Below are 12,475 nucleotides of genomic sequence, written 5' to 3' on the forward strand. Positions count from 1 at the left end.
AAACAAGCTTACCTATACAACAGTAGAAAGCATTTAGTTCACTACCTGGAAAAGTCAGCCAATACATCTTGTTTTAAATATGCTGAAAATAACTTATAATCACTCAGGAATATAAAAAAGCAGCATCAAAATGAGAAAATAAGTAGGTAAAACAATTATTGTGAAAACAGAAATAACTCATGAAAGAGAAGAAACTCAAAAAGAAAATCTAATTAGTCTTTTCAGAGAGATTTGAAAGATACCACCAAAAAAAAATCAGTAAAACAAAGTGAAGGAGCTCAATATGAACATAGAGGAAAATGGACAATGAGGCAGAAATATGACAAAATATACAAAGTGTGAAAGAAAAACAACCTGGGATAGCCAACATCTAATAAATATGAGCTCTGGGAGAAGAAAGTGGAAAATAGAAAAGAGGAAATAAGCAAATAAAATACAGGAACAATTTGCATATCTGAAAAAATACATGAGTTTTTCTATTTAAAGAGAACCTCAGTTACACAAAAATCATGGATGGAAAAAAATCAAACAAACAAATCTCCTACTCCTAAAAATATCATTAGGCAATTTCAGAACATGCAAAAAAAGGCAGCCATCTCAAACTTTGCCAGTTGCTGGGGCAGAGGAATTAGAACTTCGCACATAAATGCCCAGATCTGATCATGACTAAATTTCCTGTTCTTCAATTCATTTGCCAAAGGTGGTCACCTGCCTGCATCAAATGCACAAGGTCCCGAAAGCTCAATAACTGCATGTTCATAGAAGAGAGAAGGAAAAATTATTTGGTAACAGCACCCAAAAATGTCTGCAACCACTGTTTCTACATAACTTTATTAAAAAGTATGTACACGGCGATCTAGTATAACAAGTGAAAATTGAAAAAAATATGGAGAAACATGTTAATTTTACAAAGAGTAAATCAAAAGATATGGGTAAGAGCTAAATTATATGTTATATGTATAATATCTATATAGTGATAAATTATAAATAACATAAAATGTACGATTTTGACCATTTTTTAGTTTGTGGTTAGGTGGCATTAAGTACGTTCATATTGTTGCACAGCTATCTCTACAATTCGTCTCCAGAACTTTTATCTTCTCAGATTAAAACTCTATAACCACTAAATGACAACTTCTTACTCAGCTCTCTCCACAGTTCCTAGCAAACATCATTCTACTTTTTGTCTCTATGAATTTATCTACTTTAGGTATAAGTAGAATCATATAAAATTTGTTCTTCTGTATCTGATTTATTTCACTTACCCTAATGCCTTCAAGGTTCATTCATGTTGCAGCATGTGTAAAAATTTCACTCTTTTTTTCTTTTTTTTTTTTTTGAGACGGAGTCTCGCTCTGTCGCCCAGGCTGGAGTGCAGTGGTGAAATCTCGGCTCACTGCAAGCTCCACCTCCCGGGTTCACGCCATTCTCCTGCCTCAGCCTCTCCGAGTAGCTGTACCTCATAAATATGAAACACTTCCCAAATGTGCATGGTATCCTTGAGCAGGGGTCATGCTAATCTCTGTATTATTTCAATTTTAGTGTATGTGCTGCTGAAATGAGCACTAAAGATTTTTTTAAAAATTATTGAATAACAATGATAAGCAACTGAAAATCAAATAATGGAGAAGAAGATTAAAAGTAAGGGTCATACAAATGAGTTTAGTATTTATCTTCAACAGATGGGAAATGGTAATAACTATATGTTATAGATCAAAAGTCATATTAGTGCCATGACAAAGGTATGAATGTCACCTCTACAAGAAGCAAAAATTTTTATTTTATTTTATTATTATTATGCTTTAAGTTTTAGGATACATGTGCACAATGTGCAGGCTTGTTACATATGTATACGTGTGCCATGTTGGTGTGCTGCACCCATTCACTCATCATTTAGCATTAGGTATATCTCCTAATGCTATCCCTCCCCCCTCCCCCTACCCCACAATAGTCCCTGGAGTGTGATGTTCCCCTTCCTCTGTCCATGTGTTCTCATTGTTCAGTTCCCACCTATGAGTGAGAACATGCGGTGTTTGGTTTTTTGTCCTTGTGATAGTTTACTGAGAATGATGATTTCCAGTTTCATCCATGTCCCTACAAAGGACATGAACTCATCATTTTTTATGGCTGTATAGTATTCCATGGTGTATATGTGCCACATTTTCTTAATCCAGTCTATCATTGTTGGACATTTGGGTTGGTTCCAAGTCTTTAAGAAGCAAAATTTTTAAAAAACAACAAGGAATTACCTTCGTAACAGGGACTAGGTAGTTGTAAAGATAGAGCAAGAGAAAGATGTTTTTATTTTAAGGCATTCTGCATTTCTGGTTTTATTATACACATACACACACACACACACACACACAAATTATAAACAGTGTCTCCAACTACACTACTACTTAATAAACAGAATTGTAATCCAGTACTCTTTACATTTAATTGTGTCTATTTTTATGACACCAGAGTGCCTCTCCCAAAACACTTTCATGAAGACTCTGCCAACCTGAAATAATCGAAAAGATCAGAATCCAGATTAGTCAAGAAAAATCTGGGGATGGCCATTAGAGAGACACAGACTCCAGAGAAATGGGGTCAGTGTTCCAAAGTTAAAAGTTAGGTTCTTGCTTATATAGGCAGACAACAAAGAAATTTGAGAGGAATACAAAATGTTATACACAAGATTGTCTTATGAGTTGCAACAATTTAATTAGTGAAGTCTTTTTCATACAGCTCATTTTCATTTCATTTCCAGTTTGAAAGAGTACACATAACATTCCATCTAAAGACAATATAATAGCCATGAAGTCTTTGTGTGAGAACGGTGAGAGGGAAATTAATCTGTAATGAAAATCAACAACAATAAAGGGAGAAAGATCTTCCCCAGAACCCTTCAGTCATTCGTAACATTTTACAAAATAGTGAAGGCAAGAAAGAAGGCTTAATCTATAATCAGAGAAACAAAGCTACAACTGCCTTGGTTACAGCTGCCTGTCACATAAACCAGGCCCGATAATCATGCTTCTTTAAGACTCAAAATAATTTATACTTCCAACAGCTTAGATTTTGATTCACTTATTTTCACAATGTGTATTGCCATACACAACAAAACCACATAGAAAAGAACATAGAAAAATACATGGAAATGCATAGCGGTAGCCTGACTCCAAAGGTTCCCTTTTGTCCTTATCTTCATGTAGGACTCCTCATATTACTGATGTTATTCTTTTTCTGTAGCAGTATCATTTTATGACTATAAGTGCTACTGCTACAGTTCCTTTTAATGAGATCTATATGCTTGTTTTTGCACTGACCTTTTTACTTACCTGTGTTTTGGCTCAGAAAACAATACCACAAAGTGAAAGCCTCAGAAGCAGCCTCAGAAACAAAAGTTTTTCTCCTATTCTTCCTCGAGGTTAGCCATAGAAACCGGAATTCCTTTTCCCCAAGGTGGGCTATAGAAAAAAGGATCTCTTTCCCCCAAAGCCAGCTATAAGACTTAAGAGTATCACTCTAACTTTCCCTCCACACTATCTGTGTAAAAACTTGTCATAAAGAAATTATCTAACCTGACTTGTTTGACTGTGGGTCATAAGATCCCTATTCCAGCGAGAGTCCTGCCCCATACCCAGAAGGAAAGAACACATGCTCAGAGATGCCAAGAAGTATCTCCATAGAGAGACCTTGCTGGGTTTCCCCACTCACTCTATTAGCATTAGATCATACCCTTTTTGTCTAGTCATATTTCTACATAGCTGTCCATAATTTGTTGGACCTAAGCATAAAAATGAACAATTTTCTCTGTATCTTTGGGTCTTCATTCTGAAGGATCCCATGTATACATGTTAAGTGAACTTGTATGCCTTCTATCCAGTTAATCTGCCTTTTGTGAGTCGACTTTTTGGTGAAACTTCAGAGGGCCAAGAAAAGAGCTCTCCCTTGGCCCCTACATTGGAATGTGTATGAGTTAACTGAAAGCGTACTAGCTTACTTCCCTATCTACCCCTCAAATTTTTTCAAAGGCCCATTCTTGTTCAGCACAATTTCCACATCAACCTCAGAGCTCACCTGACTGTGTCAGGGAAAGGCTTCAGAAGCCAGAGACTTGTGTAGTGGCCCTGACTTCCATTATAGCTGTGTAAATATGTAGCGCCTAAGCATTCTCTGGTGCCCTGCCCTTTTCTTGGCCATCCAGGGACAATCACACCTAGTTCATGTTTATCTTCCTGACTAATTTGAAAGCCTCAGCTCCTCTTAGCAACGTTGTCTCTGTCAGAAGCTTACAGTGGAGCTCTTGAATCCTCAAGAGGGGAGCATCCTCTGTGTGGTAGCATCCAGGCAGCTGAGATAGAAACACATGCACCCCAAATTTTGACAGATGGAGGGAGATGTCACAGTACATCCCCAAATGGACCAGAGAAATTACTTAAACTAAGTCTATACTCAGTTTTACAGAGAAAATTATGATGTTTCAAACAAATAAAAAGAACCCTTCTGATGTGAAACCCACAATAGGGTTTTCTCAAATATAAGTGCGTTTTTCTCCTTAAAGTTTTGTATTTTGATGTTCTTCTGATGTCAATTATCATCTTTGCTATTAATAATTTTTGCAAATGCAGAAACTTGGTTTGGAAAGGTGATGAACGGTAGCAGTAGAATTTTCTATATGCCTCACTTGTCAAACCACATTTTCAGTATTTTTTGCAGTGCAAGCTTCCATAAATTAGAAAAGAAAGCCAGAAACTTATAATATAAAATCTACTATAATCATATGGCAATTGAAAGTTATATTAAATAAGAAATACTTAAGGAAGTTGGGATGTGCAACCTGGAAAAAAGAGGAGTAAGGACACAGTGTAATTGAAATGTGTTAAATAAGGAGCTAGAGGCATTTGTGTGTGCCCAGTATGTAGAGTTCTGTAATCAAACAGAACTGGGTTTGAATTTTAATTCTCCACCTTTGAGTATTGTGACCCTCATGAGGTCATTCTAACATTCTATGTTTCAATCCTTCCTTCTTTAAAATAGGAGTAAATCATAATTCCTATAACATATAAGTTTTGTGGTGATAAATAAGAACTTAGACATATGTAAATTTTTATCACATGCCTAGCACATAGAAAAAAAGTTCTGTTACTCATCAGCATCATCATTATTACGATTACTACTGTTTTATCATACATCATTATTACTATTCCAAAGGGGAAAGCAAATACTAATGAATGAATGTCCTAGCTCAATAAAAGGAAGACTTTCTTAACAAATGAAACAACTAACCATGGGATAGAGAGTTCAATGAAATAATGAGCTTCCAATGGCCATCTCACAGGAATTCTGTAATTAAAAGGAGTTCTTGCATAAGAAGTAGGTTACACTTGATGATCATTAAGGTCCCTCTTACCTTTCAGATATAATGTAATGATTAAGTTCACACAGCTCATTAGTGCCAATAAGTTTGGGGGTATCAATGTGGTCCCAAACTGTTCTTTCTTCTAGTTAATAAGGAGAGAGATTGGCAGGGGAGTTTCCAGTCACTATTCCGCACAATGCTGCCAAGCAAAGTTGTTTCTTGTAGCCCACTAGCAGGCAGGCCTCATTCTCCTTTTCTTTTTTCATCATGAAAGCCTTAGGAAGCAGAGGCTGCCTGTTCTTCCCTGTACTCCCCCAAGAAAATGACAAAATGACATTCTTTCCCACTCTCTGTGAAATGATTTCTGTTAACAGCTCTGGAAAATGCTGCAAAGATGTGAGTGAAATGATGGCAGGATTTGTTGACAAGAAGGCAAAATGAGGGAATTCAGAAAAAAAATCACCCACATTAGTGGCTGAGGGGCCTGTGTGTTCCATATGTTCCTTTCTCCTAGGGCCTGGGGTTGTCTCAGAGTCATCTCCAGGGGATGGCAGTCTTATTTTAAATGACTCAATCGATGGGGATTCTAATAGAGTCTAATGGATCTCACCATTAACGTTTTTTTTTTTTTATGTTCAGCCTAAATTTCTCCTTTGATTAATTTAACCTATTTTTTTCATTAGATGATGGCAGTAATTTTGAAACAAAGGAAAGCATGCAAATTTGAAAGAAAGTCATTGTAAATTCTGCATAAAATGCTTTTATTTTTGTAGCAACACAGGGCAAAATAAAAAATCTTTCAGATCTGGGAGGAGTGGATCATGCCTATAATTTTAGTATTTGGGGAGACCGAGACAGGAGGATCACTTGAGCCTAGGAGTTTGAGACCAGCCTGGGCAACAGAGACAGACTTCATAGGTACAAAATTTTTTAAAAATTAGCTGAGGTTGGGGGTTAAGGGCTAGTACACACCTGTAGTCCCAACTACACTGGAAGTCAAGGTGGGAGGATCACTTAAGTCCAGGATTTCCAGGCTACGGTTTCCACCCAAGCCTCGGCGACAGAGCTAGACTCTATCTCTGAAACACACACAAAAAGCCTCTGACCTGAGAGTCTACTGGATGAGCATATTTCTGTCCTTGAGGCTGTGCTTAGAGGGATCCAAAGAAACATTACCTGCCCATCAAATCAGGCCAGTGTGCCTAAAATTCAACCTGCTGAGCTCACTCCAGACTATTCTAGACTTTTCCTTTTTTTTTTTTTTTGGTTACACTAGAAAATCCTTCCAGTTGTTACATGAACCAGCTAGAGGATCAATGAAAAATATATCACTCTAGGGGGAATAGTCAGTAGGAGATAGGCATGGGTATTTGGGTCAAAGATTTGTGGTTCGTGACTCTGCCGCAATTGTCTTAGACAATTTACTCATCTCTCAAAGCCTCAATTTTTTTGTCCTGTAAAATGGCCATGATAATCTGTACTTCACAGAGTAGATCCAAAGCAATTTTAAAAAAAATCCTTGGCATAAAATATGGCAGAAGTCTAGCACTCAATAAAGATTAAAAATAATTATTGCTTCCTTGTTGTGAATTAGCTTATCATAGATATAAGTGTGAGATTTGAGAAAGATTTATGGAAAATGTTTTAAAACTACTGAAATCAGGCAATAATAGGCAAAATGTAATTAAATTATGAATTTACATGAGCCTGAGGAAAGGGAAATCATTTAAGAACAAAGTAATAGAGTGGGATTCCAGAACTTTCCAATCTTGGTATTCCAGGGTGGAAGGAGGATTAAAAAAAGAAAGTTGCATTTCAGGTAGGGAAACACATGGAGCTTTAAGCTGAGCACAGGGTAATGAAAAAATTATCTGATTTAAACAAACACCTGTACTGGAAAATGAGTAGACAGAGAGAGAGCTGGAATAGGTGGGGGAGGGCCAGGATGGCAAGTGTATAAGAAGCCAGGCAGGCATCATCAGAATCTGAGACATTCCGTTTTGAAAATGCTCATATCTCTTGTAAAGAAGCCACTGGTGTGTATCCTAAGAACTATTACAAGTGTATTACCTTGTGTCACAGGCGTGAAATGCTGTGCGTCTAAGATAAAAGCGTTCAACTTGGAATCAGGAGATTTGATTTCAGATCTTTCTTCTGCCAGAAACACCTAGGCAAGTTATTTAAGTTTGTGTAGGTCACCTAACTTCTTTATGCCTCAAATTTTTTATCTGCAAAATGGGTACAATACTAGTGCACTGTCCATGATGATGTTGTAGTGAGAAAATAAGGTAATGTGTGGAAAGTATTTCACACAGTTTCTGGGACAAAGGATAATCTCAGTAAATGTTGGATTAAAAGAAATTCAAACACACAAAAACTCTTAGCTCAGCAGGTTAAGCCAATCACTTTAAATGCAATCATATCTCACAGAACAGCTCCTAAAATAATGCTAGTGAAATTCTTCAACGCAGTGACTAGTAACTGATTATGTTGACTGTAATGCATATGTGGAGATGAGTATGATGGTAGGGCAGGCTTATTGCAGGATTGACCTATAAAATTTGGGATATGTGGTTTCAGTACACAAAAACAGGTGCTTAGCACATCTAGCAGAATCTGGAATTGAATAACATAACAGAGAATGAAGTACCAGAAAAACATTTCATAGGTGTTACATGGTAAGTGACCATTGAGAGATTTTATTAAATGATGTTTGAACAAAAATAGTTTGCTCCACCAATTTTCTGATGCTTGCACTTTCTTATAATAATATAACCACATTGTTCCTGACCTAGACGGAGCTAACCTTTCCTGGCATATGTTTTTTCTTCTCATTCACCAGACATTTCTTCACCCATGAATATGATTGGTTGGACTTGTTAATTCACCACACAAGTGTTTTGCTGAAGATAAGATTCTAAGATCTGTTGTAAGGCAACTAATATCCTTATGTTTTATGTAATAAAATCATTGATCACCAATAGAGAGCAAACCATGTTTATCTGAATCCCTGTCCCCCCCCCATTCCCAGCTACAGAAGGATTTATTCATAGGGATAATACTTACCTATAGGAAATTAGCCGTGTCTCTGCTTTGCTGACTCTGGCCAGTAATGCCTTGTGCAAATGAATTTAGAGATTTTCTCAGCTTGTGTTCATATGCTACAAAAGGGAAACAGCCCAAATTGCACCTACTTGGGCCTGAATTATCGACTTCAGCTTTGAAGTGCAAATGAGCTGAATGAAAACATACTTAGGCTGCAACACAGAAACTACTCCTACTAGCTCACTGCTGGTGTATTAACTGTCTTGTATGGAAAGCCTCGTATTGCAATGGATTTGTAGCCCTCTGGTCCAATGATCCTACAGATGAAGGCAAACGCCATTCACTGTACGAACCAGTCAATAGTGGTCTTTTCTTAAAATTATTTACTTTCTCTCTTTTCTTGCAATTCTAGTTACTGGATCACCCAAAAAATAGTTCTTTCATGGTTTATCAGCCTTGCTACTTCTAAAGCTAGACTTATGGACTTTAGTTAAGAAAGTAAACTGCTATAAACAACTTCTCAGTAGGCTAAAATCATTGGTATTTATTGTGAATGCAAACTCTTTGGAAATTTCTAATCACCATAATCCGTCTATATAAAAATAATCCTTGACTAAATGAATATGTCTGGAAGGAAAAATGAACAGACCATTTACACAATCACACAAATGTCATGTATGAACAAATTATTAAGGAATTTTCAATATTTTGCAACTTCAAAAACAGCAGCATTTTATGGAGCCTAAACATGTAGGATTGATTTTGGAAAATAATACCAGAAATTTTGGTAAATTTTTCATGAAATCATAGATATTTAAATGAATAAATATACTCTTTGTTCACCACTTCCCAATTGTATCATCTTAAATCATGTTTCAGGCATAATTGAGAGGCTCTGCATCAAGATGTCCCCAGAAAATCTCTCAATGATGTTACCGTAGTAGAATTTATTTCTGAGGAATGTTCTCTTCTCTGTTGCAAGAGTGACAGATAAGAGCATCCATTTATATTAAAAGTATTATGTACATTCCTTTTGTAAGATGATGAATTTTAACAAATCATTCATTTATCTTTACTATTCTTCCAAGACAAATTTAAATATCCTAGAAATAATGCTCAGAGCTTTTAGAGAGGAGAGAAAGGAATCAGAATGAAAGAGGGACAAATAAGGTTGCGTCCATTTTTCCTTTTGCAGACTCCTTTGTTATAGTATTTATATTCTCACAAGAAGTAAAATTCTTCATGAGAATTTTAAAATACTGTCTTTAACAAGACAAAAAATTAAAAAGTATCCATCTTTTTTTTAACACAGAGCTTTTTTTTTTCCTCCAGAAATGGCCCTGGGGGATGTTTGGATGGAGACTCTAACATTATATTCCCCAATACTAAAAAAAGGATGGGTCTGAGAGTAAGGAAAGGTAGAAACATTCTTCAAAATTTCTAGCACTTTACCCAATAACCTTAACGGTTTCTCCCACGGCATATTCACGCATACAGGTAAGAGAAGAGCAAGATTCGTTGAACTGAATTTCCCCATTGCTCACAAACAAAGGACAGAACAAAGAGGTCTTGCTAACCAGCAAATGAACTAATCAAACTCCAAATAATTAGCAGGTATCAGTTCAATGGTGCTAAAATTTGAACTCCTTAATAAAGGGGTAAAATTATCATGCGATGGGAGCCAAATGAGAAAGAAGGAAAAAAGATGAACCCATTTGACTATAAAATTGTACCTGAACCATTCCCTTAGATTAGATAGACCTGAAATCCAACATTTTGCAGCCTTAAAATGGTTTCAGAAAAGTTTTTATTATTATCATTGTTCAATTTCATGCATCTCTGCACTTGAACTTCCAGCCAGGAGCAGGAGTCGAACTGCCAGAAACGCTGTGAAGAAGCTGTTTTTTGTGGCATTTCCAGTCAATATTTTCAGGCCCAGGAGGTTTGAAGGCACATCCAAACTTTTGAGTACTAATATGATTTGAACCTCTGAGTCTTCTGAGATTTTTCTTTCCCAATCAGAACCAAATTATGAGCTAAGGAAGTAAAAAAATGGAATACAATTTCAGAAGTTATGTTCCGTACTGGATTCAGTATCTGCAGCCCTCCCAATTTCTGTTATGTTTCTTCTCTACTCTCAACATTAAATGCAATATCTATAAAACTAATTATGATGCATATTATCAAAAGTGGCCGATGTAATAGCCTCTTTGTAAAATTCCAATCTCTATTTGAATGAGTATTCAGTTTAACAAGGAAATGTATACGCTTAATGATCACTATAGAACAGCTGTGTTCTATACAGAACATATTAAATTATCATTTAATTTATCTGGCATTATAAGGGGGCGGGTATTTTCCAGATAACCAGAAACTAGTTTCTCAAGTCAAAAGTGAGCTTATTTCGATATAGTGTGATAGAGATCTTTCTAAGCTGTTTCATCACAGAGAATGCTAAACATCATTTAACCACTGCTTGATAACTCACAGTTACCACTACGATTATTTCAGTGCTATCTGGAAATACATATTTTATTTTTAGTCTGAATATTTTGTAAAATACTTTATTGTTATCATCTATAATTTCTTGCAAATGCCAGTCTACCTGATTCAAACAAAACTTCTACCCCTTCTCTAATTTCAAACTTAAAATATGTTCTGATATGAACAAGCAGATAATCAAGTTCAGTGTGTTAAATCAAAGTTGTTACGTGTTGAAAGGAAAGCCCAAGTACCTGCCGTTGATGCTGGAGTTTTATGACAATTAATTTGTGTGTCAGAGGATTGCTTTTTATCTGTTTATTCCTAGAAATGGGTTTACAGTCCCGTGAGACAGGATTACTGCAAGAGTAATCTCTGCACGCATGTATTTAGCAACTACATTCATCACTGATGTACATCTTAGTTAGGACACTGGTGGTATAAAAGTTATTCTACACTTTAGAAAAAGAAATTGAACCCACATGCACAAAGACAAAGAAGACCGCTGTCTGCAGAATGTGATTGGAGTGATGCTGACCTGCCGCTAGATATCTTGTATAAGGTTGTTTTCAGAATAACCTCAGCTTATTAAGCATAGCATTAGATTTTCTCCACATAGAGAGTCATTATCTTCAAACAGTTAAAATAATCATGAAAAGACTGAAGTTTCTGGAGTCAGCTTGAGTTCTAAGGCAGGCACAAAAGTTTTCTAGTTTTTTATCACAAGCAAATAGTTTAATATCTATTATTAACATTTTTTAGGATGAAATAAGTTAATTTGTGCATTAATATCAGTAAGCCCTATACACATTCTACTATATATGAGACATTGTTCTGAATACCTTACATACTGAGTAATCGAATCTTATAAGAGCTCTATAAAGAGGTTTCTACTGGCACACACCTCAATTTCATAGCTAAGGAAATTGAGGCATAGAGCTTAAGTAACTTAAAAGATGCCACATGGCTAGTAAGTGGAGTAGTCAAGATTTGTACCCAACGAGTGTGATTTTAAAACCTGAGCTCTTAATCATCAAAATATACTATAATTAGGAGAAAACTGAGTGATTTTTAAAATGATTCATGTTCTTTTAATTGGGGAAGGAAAGGGAGGTCTGCCCTATTATATTACCTTCTTTTGTGACCTGCTGAATATGTTTGTCATGCTGATCAGCTATCTCCTTGAAATACCTAGGATCACAGCCAAAGGGAACTGAACACTGTCTGATAAAGATTTTAGGTCTACTGTTGCCGGATAACATGTTGTGAGGTGCAGGGGAAAGACAAGTTCAAAGTGGAGAAAAGCAAGGAGGAAAGAAAAATGATTAGGAGATTTGCAGTCTGAAGCCAGTATAAAGGAGGCAGGCACTCTCTAGAGAAACCTGTGGGCAGAGATTTGAAGTGAGAAGATTGGTTGGGCACAAGGAGACGGATAGAATTTGAGATTTCCAGGAAATTGAAGGTTCCCATTACTCACTTTTGTCTTATGATGATCTAGATTCATTGTAGGTAAACCTTTACATCCTTCTCTCCATCTGTGCAATAATTATGTTACCAGAAATGATCAACAAATGTGGCATTTCATCTACACTTAATTCTACC

The 12,475-nt window shown here is 36.2% G+C and overlaps 1 non-coding gene across 1 annotated transcript; it reads right to left on the bottom strand.

The window, feature by feature from the left end:
* Nucleotides 1–1,462: 1,462 nt before the first annotated feature.
* LOC129461232 (U6 spliceosomal RNA) lies at nucleotides 1,463–1,566 on the bottom strand. The gene has a single exon (XR_008650432.1). It is a non-coding gene; the product is annotated as a U6 spliceosomal RNA (small nuclear RNA).
* Between the last annotated feature and the right edge of the window lie 10,909 nt (nucleotides 1,567–12,475).

Source organism: Symphalangus syndactylus, chromosome 1 (assembly GCF_028878055.3).
Source record: "Symphalangus syndactylus isolate Jambi chromosome 1, NHGRI_mSymSyn1-v2.1_pri, whole genome shotgun sequence".
NCBI classification, from domain to species: domain Eukaryota; kingdom Metazoa; phylum Chordata; class Mammalia; order Primates; family Hylobatidae; genus Symphalangus; species Symphalangus syndactylus.